The sequence below is a fragment of the Danio rerio genome, chromosome 15 (assembly GCF_052040795.2).
Source record: "Danio rerio strain M-AB ecotype USA chromosome 15, GRCz13ab, whole genome shotgun sequence".
NCBI lineage: Eukaryota > Metazoa > Chordata > Actinopteri > Cypriniformes > Danionidae > Danio > Danio rerio.
In genome coordinates this window covers 39,640,293-39,654,466 of record NC_141035.1, presented here as the reverse complement: position 1 = coordinate 39,654,466, position 14,174 = coordinate 39,640,293, and the positions used below count along the sequence as shown (strand labels likewise).

Here is a 14,174-nt window from a genome sequence, read left to right as displayed (position 1 = left end):
AAGACACTTTGCTAATTGGAAGAGTTAAGTCTTAAGTCTTTATATTTCAGCAGTGTCAGAGCAGAGATCCCATAATGCAATTTAAATGCAAATGAAAAACACTTGTTGATATAGCTACAGTCAGCTGTTAATTAATAGATATCATGTACCTATTTCGAGTTGAGTCATTAACCTGAGAAGTCACCAACATGTTAATAACACACTATTTCCAGTCAGATTGAATGTTGTTTATAGCATAGTTTCAGTAGCAGTAGAGTTGATAGCATATGGAGGTTTTAGCCTAGCACCATGCTAAAGTCACACTCTTGCCACCTCTTGTGGTTTAATGTGATGTGTACAGTGTTTGTAGTGTAATGTATACAGTGTGATAGTATGCATTTATTGTGTTTGTGTGTTTGTGTCAAAATAGGATGTGTTAGCAAGTTGTTAGCATACTGTAGCAACATATGCTAATAGGGTGGCTCAAAGCACATGTTCTCCTGTTCCTGGTGCATGAAATATTGGGAAAACTTATATATTCTTGCTGTAATGTATTAATGAATAGATTCTACAGTCTTTAGAAAAGTTAACATTTTGAACAGGGACACATGATAATAATAATTCCTTACATTTATATAGCGCTTTTCTGGGCACTCAAAGCGCTTTACACATTGGGGGAATCTCATCCACCACCAGTGTGCAGCATCCACCTGGATGATGCGACGGCAGCCATATTGCGCCAGACTGCACACCACACACCATCTGATTGGTGGAGAGTAGTCAGAGTGTTATCCATTCAGCAACGAAGCTAGAGTCACTGGGCAGACAGAAGCCTTGCCCATCACGCGAATCTGCGTCTGTTGCTCACTGAATTTGACACACGAATGAAGTGGATTTGACGTGCGAATGAAGCAGCTTTGACGTGTAAATAATGCAAACTCAAATGTTCATAATGTTCACAAAACTAAAATGTTCATACATCTATTTACGAGTTCCGCGTCTGGTTTAAACACAGCATTAAAATGTTGTCAATAACAGATTACAAGCATATGTCTCGAGCATAATAATTCAGCATCAGAAATTTGAGTAGTTGTATTCTGATGTCATTACTTTACTGTGCATTAATGACCAGGACATATTTAAAGTCTGTTCAAGTCCACAATTCCAAATAGTCCACAAATATACCATTTCCACCAACAGTAGACCTGCAAATAATATTATTGTTGTTTTTTACCATATGTTTGAGAAATAACAAAAATAACAGCCCACTCATTAACCTTTATTTTACATTTATAGAATATGATTTTAGGCAAAACAAAATAAATAAAAAAAAATTGCGATTCACATTTTAGCTAGAATAGTGCAGCTCTAATAGTGTCTATAGGTTATGCCAGTCTCTGTTCAGAATTTGTTTAATGTGTGTGAAGTATGGGCGAAGCAGTGACGCGGTAGGTAGCGCTGTCGCCTCACAGCAAGAAGGTCGCTGGTTCGAGCCTCGGCTCAGTTGGCGTTTCTGTGTGGAGTTTGCATGTTCTTCCTGCGTTCGCATGGGTTTCCTCCGGGTGCTCCGGTTTCGCCCACAGTCCAAAGACATGCGGTACAGGTGAATTGGGTTGGCTAAATTATCCATAGTGTGTGTGTGAGAGAATGTGTGTGTGGATGTTTCCCAGAGATGGGTTGCGGCTGGAAGGGCTGTGTAAAATCTTGCTGAATAAGTTAGCAGTTCATTCCGCTGTGGCGACCCCGGATTAATAAAAGCACTAAGCCGACAAAAAAATGAATTAATGTGTGAAGTATCACAAGCAATATATAAAAATTCCACTGATTTCCTGAAATAAACTTTGCATTTCGGGATAATCGTAGTGCAGCTCTTTGATAATGAGCTAAGCCCCTTTCACACAGTGATACCGGTAAATATCCGTAAAATTTACGGAACGACTTTACCGGTAGATTCAAAAAAGTGCTGATCACACAGGCGAGGACGTTACGGAATGTTTCCGGAAAAGACAGTTTACACATCCATTGCAAAATACAGGTAAGTTCTTACATCATTAACCAGAGATGAGCTCTAAACGGCTGCGCTTCTATTTGTAAACATTTGACTACATTACAAACTCTGGATAGATCAGTGTTGTGAACAACTTCGATGAAAACATATAGAGAAACACTTTTGCATGTCGAGATGTTCATAATGTGTGTGTGTGCTGGCTCACCAGCTGATTCACGAGCACAAGCAACGCAGAGCTTGAAGGTAAACAAACAACGGCTTATCATAAGCATCTTATCGATAATTATTTACACAGTTGGCATTAAAAAGAAACATATAAACCTTATCTGACTAATTTCCAGCAGCTAAATGTGTCTGGGAAAATATTCAAAGGCTTTTATTATCATAAATCGCGCGGACAAGAATGCGTCTAACTGTTCTGATTGGCTAAAGTAGACGTCTCACGTCAGCATGTTCTAGACGTGCACGCGCTCTTTCCAGCAATCTTCCTTCTGCATTCACACAGCGCAGCATTTCGGCAAATTGCCGGTAATGTTACAACTTCTCTTTCCGGAAAATAGCCGGAATGAATTTACCGGTATTTTCAAAAAGGGCCTGTTCACCGGAAAGGTCTGTATGTGTGAAAGGGTCTCTAAACTTCCACTCTAAGCAGTATTAGATAAACACAGTTTGTAGCCTATTACTCTTTCTTTTTCAACTTTGGAGAAGAGCGTATCACTGCTTGAACTGACTCTGAAAGTTTTTGTGTTTTTTTTTTGTAATGGATACATTAATACAACACAGACTGCAAGGTTTGTTTACGTTACAAATTTTTCGTACAGTGGCGTAGAGCAAAATGCGGAGGCCCCCCTGCAGGGATCACCGACGGGGCCCCCAGTCGAAGGTGGGGGGGGGGGGGGGTGCTTATACAGAGATATACACATATATCTATGATCGGGAGTTTTCCTGGATGTGAGTATGCAATTTTTTTTTTTTTATGAAAATTATAATTTTACATCACTTTTCTACATTGATGGATCACTGATCGCACGGGCATTCCTGACATAAAGCTTGTGTTTGCGTGTACAGAAATGTATTATTCACCCTCGCTGTTAAATTTGATCTAATCCGTGTCCTGAAACACAGCTCCTCTTCTGCTTTCACTTCTCATACTGACGGAGGGAGCGATTAGTTTGTGAATGAATCTCCGTTATGAACGACTCTTTCACTAACGTTAGCCGACATTAATACACGTTTCTGGCAGCGCGGCATCTCGTTGTCATATTTATTTTGCATTGTTTGCTGATTTTATTCAACAAAACTAGCATAAGCCGAGTATTTAGTGCGAGTTGGAGCTGCTTTGCCTTATGGTGAATGCAGTAAGTGACTGTTATCATCAATAACGTTACCTGTTTAGCACAAAGTTCAGAACATACAAAAACAGATAAAAACTTAATCTGACCTATGAAGTGTTCTGCCTTTGTGCTTTGTTTTCTTTGTTTGCTCGTTACTACACTCGTAGACAGCGCTAAAGTCCCGCATCTTCACGTAATAATACTGTCCTGACTAGTGCGTTTGAATGACATTTGTCCGGGAAGCACTGTACCAATGTGGCGGCGCTATAGACGCATGCTCAGGGTCCCTATGCGATATCTAGTGTATATATCTATGTCACAAATTGAGGAGCGGTGGAAAATAGGTGGGGTGGATCGACAACGCGGGGAATTCTTCACAAACTAAGGAGCGATCACAAACCGAAAGCCGCGAGAGCGTCAAAGTAGCCAGAAGTCATTCATTTTTTAACGAGAACCGGAGGCAAGAAACAGCGGCGCGTCTTTATTGGCTAAGACGCGGTTCGGCGGCAAGCAATCAGAATGAAGTAGTCCACCGCTTAAGAGGTGTTCAGAGCACACAGACCTGTGAACTTTGGTTCCGACCACAGTTGTTCCCAAGAGTTAGATTATTGCGGTTCCTGAATTTTCAATTATTGAAAATCGCGACGACGTGGGGCCCCCTAATCACGCGGGGCCCCCCCGCGGTGCGTGCCCTGCGGGCCCGTCCGCTACGCCACTGTTTTCGTATATGAAGACAAACGAAAAAACACAAACAAAAATTTCGGATTTCAGTGTGCTAAGACCTTAAGAGTTCATGTGTTTCAGTTTTTGTCTCTTGTTATATTGTGGCAAAGTTGGCAGTGAAACTTCCGTCAAGTTACGGATCACGTTTTATAAACACAAAAAAAGCCAGCATAATTCCACCTGGACCCGGCTGTATTCAGAAGCCATGCAGTTGGGGGCTGTACAGCATTAGCTCTGCACTCTGCCGCTAACAGCCGGCAGCGGGTCTATAGGACACAGATCATCAAGGCTACAGGGTTAGCTTGTAATTCCTAGGCTCACAGCACACAAATGGGATGGGATCTTGAGCCGGGGCCCTCGGAGCTGCGGATGGGTCAGCAGGGTCCTTTTTCATTAAACACAGCTCTTTTTAAAGCGAGCTGCTGGGAGAGTTAAATTCTCTCTGATGAGTTTGGTTATTAGTGTCTATAAAAGCTTTTTCCCCTCATCTTTTATCTGTCTAACCTGTAGCTGCTGTTTGCGCTCCATAATTAAACTTCCGTCTCCCACTCAGCGTGCTTTAAAAAGGGAACAGATAATGTGCTTATTGGACCCCGCGTCTGGGCTGAGGGAACACTTTCGCAGTAATGCATATACAGATATTTACTCGAGTAAAAATCAGAAGGTACTAAAAGCAGTAAATAAACTAAGAATCATATAACCTGCTTATGTATGTGTTTATAAGGGGATCACAGATACGTTCACTTTACTCTGGAGATTGAAATTTATTAGTATTATTATTATTGTCGTTATAATACTGCAATTTTAAATATATTATATATAATTTTATAAATGTATAATAAAATTATGACAATGATGATAATGATGGTGATTACAGTTATAATTGTTGTAAATATTATTATAATTATAAATACTATATTATTTATTTTGATGATGATTTTTATAATAATAATAATAATAATAATAATTATTATTATTTTATTGTTATAATATTACAATATTATAATAATATAATATATAATATTATAGTGATTATGTTGATGATGATTATGATGGTGGTGATGATGATGATGACGATGATGATGAGGAGGAAGATAATTATTATTTTAAATATTCTAAATATTATGTTAAATATTAATAATAATAATAATTATTATTATTATTATTATGTTGTAATAATACATTATCACAATATTATAAAAATACATAATATATTCAAAAAATGTTGTTGATGAGGATTATTATAAATATTATACATATAATCATTATATAATAATATAACTATTATTATTATTATATTGTTATAATATGATATTACAATAATATAATATATAATAAAATGTTGTTGATGATGAGGATGATGATGCTTATACTTATCATTAATTCATTCATTTTCTTGTCGGCTTAGTCCCTTTATCAATCCGGGGTCACCACAGTAGGATGAACCACCAACTTATCCAGCAAGTGTTTACGCAGTGGATGCCCTTCCAGCCGCAACCCATCTCTGGGAAACATCCACACACAGATTCACACACACACTCATACACTACGGACAATTTAGCCTACCCAATTCACCTGTACAACATGTCTTTGGACTTTGGGGGAAACCGGAGCACCCGAAGGAAACCCACACAAAGGCATGGAGAACATGCAAACTTCGAACCAGCGACCTTCTTGCTGTGAGGCGACAGCACTGCCTACTGCGCCACTGCCTTGCCTTTATACTTATCATAAATATTATTATTATTATTATTATTATTATTATTATTATTTGGATCCAACTATGACTTTGATAATAATAACAATATAAAAGTAATGATTTATAGTAAGTCTATACTACTACTACTACTACTTTTTATTATTATTACCTACAATGTAATTCAGCCACATACATAACCTTTAACAAATCAGAATTAGCAGTAAATATGTACTGTCTAATCTTAGAAAGACATAATTGCTGTGTCAGCAAGTCCTTAAAAACTCAGTTCTATTAAATATAAGGTCATGAAAAGTTTCAAATATCTTAAATGGTGTAACAAAAGTTTTAATGCACATTTTTTAAAAGTCTAAAAGTGCAATTACATTACATAAATCCCATTATGACCTAATCTGATTGTTATAGTTATAAATGGTGTTATGATTTTTGAGAGATTAAGCTAAAATGTGTGTTCTAGATACTGAAGATAGATATTATCTGTAGAAATTATTAGCGAGGTTACCCAATAGACCGTAGCTCATTTTCAGTCACAATGTAAGCGTGTTTTTGTGTGATAATGTAAGCTACAATTTCTCACATACATGTGCACTTACAGAGCTGCTCTTCAACCTACATTATTGCTGAGGAGATTGCTTTCCTTGACCATTTCTCTATCCCGGAGAGTGTCTTGACTTTTGTGTGTGTTTGTGTGTGTGTTTGTGTGTGTTTTTGTGTGTGTGTGTTTGTGTGTGTGTGTGTGTGTGTGTGTGTGTGTGTGTGTGTGAATGTGCATGTACTTCAGTTTCTGTGCAGCAGCAGCAGCTGTGTCTCCTGGTATTTTCCCCTGTTTTCCTCCTTCCTCTGGTTATCCTCATCTCATTCATCTCTCCTCCACTTTTCCCCTCCGCTCAGCTGCCATCCCTTCGTTTTCTGTCTTTGTGATTTGTACGCTTCCTCTGCCTGTCTACACTTTCCTTTCTTTACTAGATTCTACTGTAAATGTACTGTACAATTCCACACACTGTTTTGATGCTTCATTTTCTTTCTGTATATTATTATTTGTACATTTTTAAAACTAATATTCATGTGTGTTTGTCTTAAAAATGATACCTAGCAGTGCTACCCACACACAGACTTTACTTGGGCGGGCCACCCAGGTATTTTAATGGCCGCCTAGGTATATTTAGTGACACATTTTTACTGTCATTTAACATTCTTTACATTTTTTGTATCCGTCCAATTTAGCTAAACATACCTGGTCGATTAAGTAGAGAAAAATCATCTCTCGATAACGGTGTGCGTGAGACCTGTCAACACTCCCACAGTCTCACGTGCTCTGCAGACCCACAGAGATGCGCCTTTTTGGGACTTAAAAAAATCGTCCAGATTCCGTTTTGCTTTCTAAAGCTCTTGCATTTTTGCATTACCTTTATACTTAAGCCTACTTTCGCTTGGCTTTGCAATTGACTGCGCACACGTCACGAGAAAAAACATTAAATAAGCCATTTTTAAAAATCTAACTGACTGTTCTAAACTGGCTGCAAAATGTATGTTCACTGTTATTAATGGTCAATCAACGCATTTGCCTTCTTTAAAAAATCTACAGGTTTTATCTTGTAATTATGATTATTTTTAGGGATATTGTCTGTTTTCATTCCCTTTTTTGTCATTTATTCCTCATTTACCAATTATTTTATTCATTTGGTGATATTAATAAATTACATAGGCTATTATATATATATACATATACACACACACACACACACACACACACACACACACACACACACACACACACACACACACACACACACATATATATATATATATATATATATATATATATATATATATATATATATATGTATATATATATATAATTTCAAAATTTCAAAAGGAATAAATACGACTACTCCTACACACTGAATTGAATTCACTTACATCTGAGTGTTGGTTTATTGGTTTAATCAGTAACAGCAACATCTATTAGGTTCTCAATTATTGTAAAACAATTACTGTGATGCATTGTAAACAGTACATCATTTAGACAAACGTTAGAACATTTTACATGCATCTAAATGATGACATTGCTGATGTTGTTTATATTTATGTTATTAAAAGTAATTAAACAGTGACAGTAAAATAGGCCCTGAGTACAGAGGAAAACTTTTTCCTTTGTCATTCCTAGATGACTAGGTGTGTATGCTTTCTTAGCAGGGCTATGTTTTAGTTGTGCAGTATGCATTCCTAGTACGTGCATGTGTTTACGTGTGTGTATATACTCTATATATGAGTACACCCCCTTTTTAAAAATCTATATATTTATTAGTTTAGATAGACAATGTTTTAATGCTTTATTCATTTAAATAAAAGTTTGGTCACCAAACATATTAAGAAATGGAAAGATAAACATTTGTACTTGAATGAGAGAAAAAAAAAAGAATAGAATAGAAAAGAAAAAAGAAAAAACTTCACTGAAATTTGAATATTTTTTTAAAGTATTTTATAAGTTTCTCTTGATTTTTTTTATTTTTATTTTTTTTAAGTAGAATTTTATTTAGATTATTTTCTCCTAACATACCATTGCCTTTTGTCTTTTTGTTAGGTTATATAGTTTTGTGTGTGTGTGTGTGTGTGTGTGTGTGTGTGTGTGTGTGTGTGTGTGTGTGTGTGTGTGTGTGTGTGTGTGTGTGTGTGTGTGTGTAGAATTGTGCATTTAGTGTGTTTGCATGTAGAATTGCGCATTTAGTGTGTTTGCATGTGTGCGTGTCTGCACACTTACCAGACACTTTATAAGGTACACCTTACTAGTTACCAGGTTGAACCACCTTTTGCCTTTAAAACTGCCTTAATCCTTCATGATATAGATTCAACATGGTACTGAACAAAAAAAAATTGGTCCCTATTGATATTATTGCATCACGCAGTTGCTGTAGATTTGTCAGGTGCACATCCATGATGCAAATCTCCCGTTCCACCACATCCCAAAGGTGATCTATTGGATTGAGAGCTGGTGACTGTGGAGGCCATTTGAGTACAGTGAACTCATTTTCATGTTTAAGAAAGCAGTCTGAGATGATTTACGCTTTATGACATGGTGTGTTATCCTGCTGGAAGTAACCATCAAAAGATGGGTACACTGTGGTCATAAAGACTCTATCTACTCTATCTAGCTATCCAAAAAGTACAAGGGGTGGCGCTCACCCTAACCTAATGTACTAAACAGCAGAGTAGTCCTATGTGTTGCAATATGTATGTCACGTGACCTTCTTACCTGTCTGCTTCGTTCAAGCCTCGTAAACAACGTAAACTGAAAATGATGTACGAATAACAGACGGATAACATGCACACAGAAACGAGCAACAACAAAATACACAGTTAGATGGGATTATTTCTAAACTCAACGCAATAACACAAATAAGCGGGAAAAGCAGAGAAACAGAAGTCAAGAGAGAGAAATCAAGGGACTAGCGAGTGGTCTGACGCGTGCTTTTATGACGGGTGGTCTTTGCTTATTGGATGTGACGTAAGAGTGACGTAACCGGGGAGGAATGACTGACAGCTGAATGGACCAATGAACGGAACCTGAGAATAATGAAAGTAGATATGGGAGAAGAGAGAGAGAGAGAGAGAGAGAGAGAAGCACAGAGCAAAAGAGCACAAATTACACAAATACATAACAATGCCTAAATGCATTGAGTTGCTGCCATGTGATCGGCTGATTAGAAAATTGGTTAATGAGCAGTTGGAGGGGTGTACCTAATAAAGTGGCCGGTGAGTGTACAGTATGTGTGTGTAGAAGTGTGCATTTAGTGTGTTTGCATGCGTGTGTGCCTGTACGTGCTTGTGTGAGTATGTGTGTAAGCGCAAATTTGTGTGTGTGTGTGTTTGTGTGAATGAGTTTGTGTGTGTGCGCATTTGTGTATTTTGTGTGTGTAGGTGCACGCGCATGTCAGTGTGTGTGTGTTTGCGGGTAAGCATTAACCTGCGCCTGGGGGCCGCTCTACATAATGACTGAGCAACAGGCCCCAGCTGTTCACATCTGTCTCTCCAGCTCTCAGTGAAGCATCGACCCCATGCCTTCTTCCACTTGTGAAGCTCGCCTCACTGTGTGTGTGTGTGTGTGTGTGTGTGTGTGTGTGTGTGTGTGTGTGTGTGTGTGTGTGTGTGGGTGTGTGGGTGTGTGGGTGTGTGTGTGGGTGTGTGTGTGGGTGTGTGTGTGGGTGTGTGTGTGGGTGTGTGTTTGTGCGCGTGTTGAAGGCCACAGCCTTGACAGAGGCACATGCAGTTATAAGAACACTCCACCCATGCAGACTTTCAGAGTTTAGCTTAATTCTGTTTCCTGCCTCCTCTTGTGACCGAGCTTCACTCCTGTCTAATTACACATTCAGATTCAATCCAAATACACCGAAGATGCTTTTACGCGAGACCTTGTGGAATGTATGCCTTTCACCAAATATAATGCAGTTTTTTATTATTATTACTGTAGTTTAGGGCAACTCTCTTGAGAATAAATGACGGTTCTCTATCCATTTTTTACTTTGAACAATATTATTAAGAGTGTATCCTGCCAATGAAAAGAGTTTGTTGATTTAACAAATACAAAAGAAAGTTTTAGAGTTTTTTTGTTTTGTTTTGTTTGTATGATGTTTCTCTTGCTAGCTGTTAAATACATACAGTTCAAGGCAAAATCATTAGTCCTCTTGTGGAAATTCTGTTATTTTAAAAATGTTTTTAAGTGCTGTAATGGAGGGATTTTTTTTCTTCAGCACATTTTATGTAATTTAATAACTAATTTATTTTGTCTTTACCATGATGACATTTGACAAGTTATTTTGCAAGATACTAAGTGCTGTTTAAAGGTTGTAACTATGTTAATTACTGTAGGTTAATTGGGCAAGTTAAATAAGTCATTGAACAAACTAAAAACACATTGAATAGTTAATAAATACTCAAATGGCCCATTTCCAATAAGTGGTTAGGCACGGTATGGTATGCTTTTAGATTCATTTTTACGGGCCGAAGTCACCAAAAAGTGAACCGTACCGTTCCACTTTTTTGGGTTTCCTTTCCAAAGGGTACCTAGCACAACAAAAGGGTGCCAAAAGGCGGAGCAAGACACGTAGGTGAACGCTATTGGTTTACAGATATACGTCAGTGTATGCACAAGCCAGGAGAAAATGAGAAAACAAGAAGCGGCATTTTTAAATACACAGCCGAGACATTACATCATAATACTATATATATATATATATATATATATATATATATATATATATATATATATATATATATATATATATATATATATATATATATATATATATATATATATATATATATATATATATATATATATATATATATTTATATAATGAGACATGGTTTTTAAACAAACCTACTTGATGAACAGCCACAAAGCCAAGAAGAACAGCGTCTGCCATGTCCTGTTGTTTGATGTTGGACACAGTTGCACGTTCTCCCAGTGTTCGTGTGGGTTTCCTTCATGTTTTCACCCCTACAGGTTAAAAGACATGCGCCATAGGTGAATTGAATAAACTAAATTGACCCTTTGCTAAGCCACACCCATAAACCGCCACCTACCAATCGTGGCTTAGCAACCGTAGCTACGCGCAGGAGCTCTGTCAAGCTTTCGAGCGAGGGAAACAAGCCAAAGTGTTGCGCATATGGATTGTGCCGATCTGATACTCGGTATTCTAAAAGTTTGGACTGGGTGGTGGAATTTCTTCCCTTTTCAAAAGCTAAAACCCAACAGGAGAAATGCCAGCGTGGATCAAGCTTTGTGAGGGGCGCTAAGGGAGCTGAGATAAGTTGGTTTTGTTTTGATATTCCGGACACATTCAGTGATAGACCAACGACAATAACTCACACACTGATTACTCTACACAGATCTAAACTGTCATTCCTACAAAAATACAAAGCAGGTTGTTTCGCAGCTGTCTTTTTCTATTTTTTCGCTTGATAATATGACCACTGCTCCGTTTATCACCATAGTAGTCATACTAATAGCAATCAGATTTTCATCTGTTTCAAAGTATTTGAATATTTGAAATCACATATCAACTGAACAAAACTGAAATGTGATCTCAAACTGAGCACTTGCGATCAATATACTTCACCCGCAGCTGTTTTTCAGTCATTTATAAGCCTCATGTCCATGTCAGAGGTACAATTCACTGATGTTTTCATCAGTCTTTTGGAGATTTAGTCATTGGTGACTTATACCAGGTTAGTGTCTGCTTTTATATTTGTTGTCGAATTAATATTTGCTTTTAGGGAAAATCTATTTGTTCACTTCTGCTATTTATACTTTGATTTGCATTTCAATTTATTTATTTCTTCCACATAACTGCACATTAATATAGAAACTGTATAAAGAGCAAACAAACGTACTGAAAGTTATAGGTACTGTACATTGTTATAGGTCAAAGATTCTAATATTCGGCACAAATCCATCCATTTCCCCTTGCTGGCTGTTCTTTCTATGAAACTATGCTGTTAACAATGTTCGGAAATCATACAATGTAATATGAACTGTATTTTGTATAAGAACTACATTTTAAGCATTCAGTAATGAATGGAATGTTAAGAATTACAAAACATAAGAAATACATGTCTTATAATGTTTTATTGTAGGACAGTCATGCAGCATGGTACTATATTTTAAAGATTCATTGAAAATACTGTATATTTTATAGTAAAGATACAATACTGTAATAAATATACAGCAAGATAAATTATTCTGTAAAGGTAGATACAGTATTTTTGCTGTAATTGATTTTAAAAAAAAAACGTTGCTTGGGAACTGCTGGCAGTATGTTACTGTGAATTCTACAGGTAATTGTTAACAGTGTACATCTTGAATAATTTGAACTTGAACTTAAATAACAGCTTTTTTTTCAATGGCAATATGGCATGATTTAAAAAAATATATATATAGGGTATGGGTTTTGTGCCATGAGGAAGGCTTTTAAGCCAAAATGTGTTGCCATTTATTTGATTTGTGACAAGTGTTGATGTTGAGTTCCCAGTATGTACTATACAGTATATATACAGCATGCACTGAGGAAAGCGTTGAGCTGAAATGTCTGTGCATTTATTTTTTGTGTAATGCAATTACTCAATGAGTGCAAATCATGACCTTGCGCACCATAATCAAATAACGCAGGAGCGCAGTGCATACTAAACTATTGTACTGTACAGTATATACATTTGAAAAACAAACTCTGGAGGAAGAAATTCAGTTGTAGAAAATGAATTCTGTATAAAAATCTGTAGATCTGTGCAGAGAGAGAGAGAGAGAGAGAGAGAGAGTCAAGTCGGGTCCTAAGAAGTGTGTAGTGAATTTAGCAAAAAATAAATGGTAACACTTTACAATAAGGGTTCATTAGTTAATGCATTTACTAACATTACCTAATAATGAACAACACACGTACAGCATTTATTAATCATAATTGAACATTTACTAATGCATTATTAACATTCAAGTCAATGCTTGTTAACATTAGTTAACGCACCATGAGTTAACATGAACTAACAATGAACTACTGTATTTTCATTAACTAACATTGACTAATATGAACAAATACAGGAGTAAATGTATTGTTCATTATTTGTTCATGTTAGTAAATGCATTAATACTAACTAATGAACCTTATTGTAAAGTGTGACCAAATAAATAAATAAACATTTCATATTATTATTTAATTAATTGTTTGATTTATTTATTTAGTTAAAAATATATACTTTTGAGGGTTTAATTCTTAATATTTAAGTTTTAGGCCCCTTAAAATACAATTTTTTTCTTATTGTTTTAAAATCATTTTAATTGAAATTTCTTTTTAATGGCCCCTATGTCCATCTAAGTCAGGTTAGGACATAAAATAAAAAGAGAAACTCGGTGAAGGAAGACAAAATATAATGGCAATTTTTTTAGCACACAATAATAGTTGTGGAAAATCAGATTTGTATAAAAATCTGTTGGTGTGCACGGAGAAAAAATCGGTAAATGTTAAAAAATATATAAATTTAAATATTAAATACTTACATTTAAATTCAATAATTTTAATATTTAAATTAAATAAATTAAAAAATCCAAGCGTGGAAAATAGATGTTTGGTTTATTATTTAATAGTTTTATTCAATGGAAACTGATACTTTTTAAAGCATTCAATAATGAAATTAATGATAAAAAATGTAAAAATAAATAATAAATAAGTCTTTTATAATATCATGAACTCCATTGTTGTCACTTTTGATCAGTTAAACCCTTTTTTAACCTCTAAAATACACTTAATTTATTTATTTGTTTTTTAAATAAATAAGTAATTGATTTTTAATGGCATTTTTAAAGTCAAGTTATGACATAATATTAAAAAATAATAAAACTATTCAGTTGTGGAAAATAAATTCT

At 36.0% G+C, this 14,174-nt stretch overlaps 1 protein-coding gene across 9 annotated transcripts in view; it reads left to right on the top strand.

Annotated features, from left to right (window-relative positions):
* nphs1 (NPHS1 adhesion molecule, nephrin) overlaps positions 1-14,174 on the top strand; it is a 486,431-nt gene that overhangs the window by 286,563 nt on the left and 185,694 nt on the right. The gene's annotated exons all lie outside the window — the stretch shown is intronic.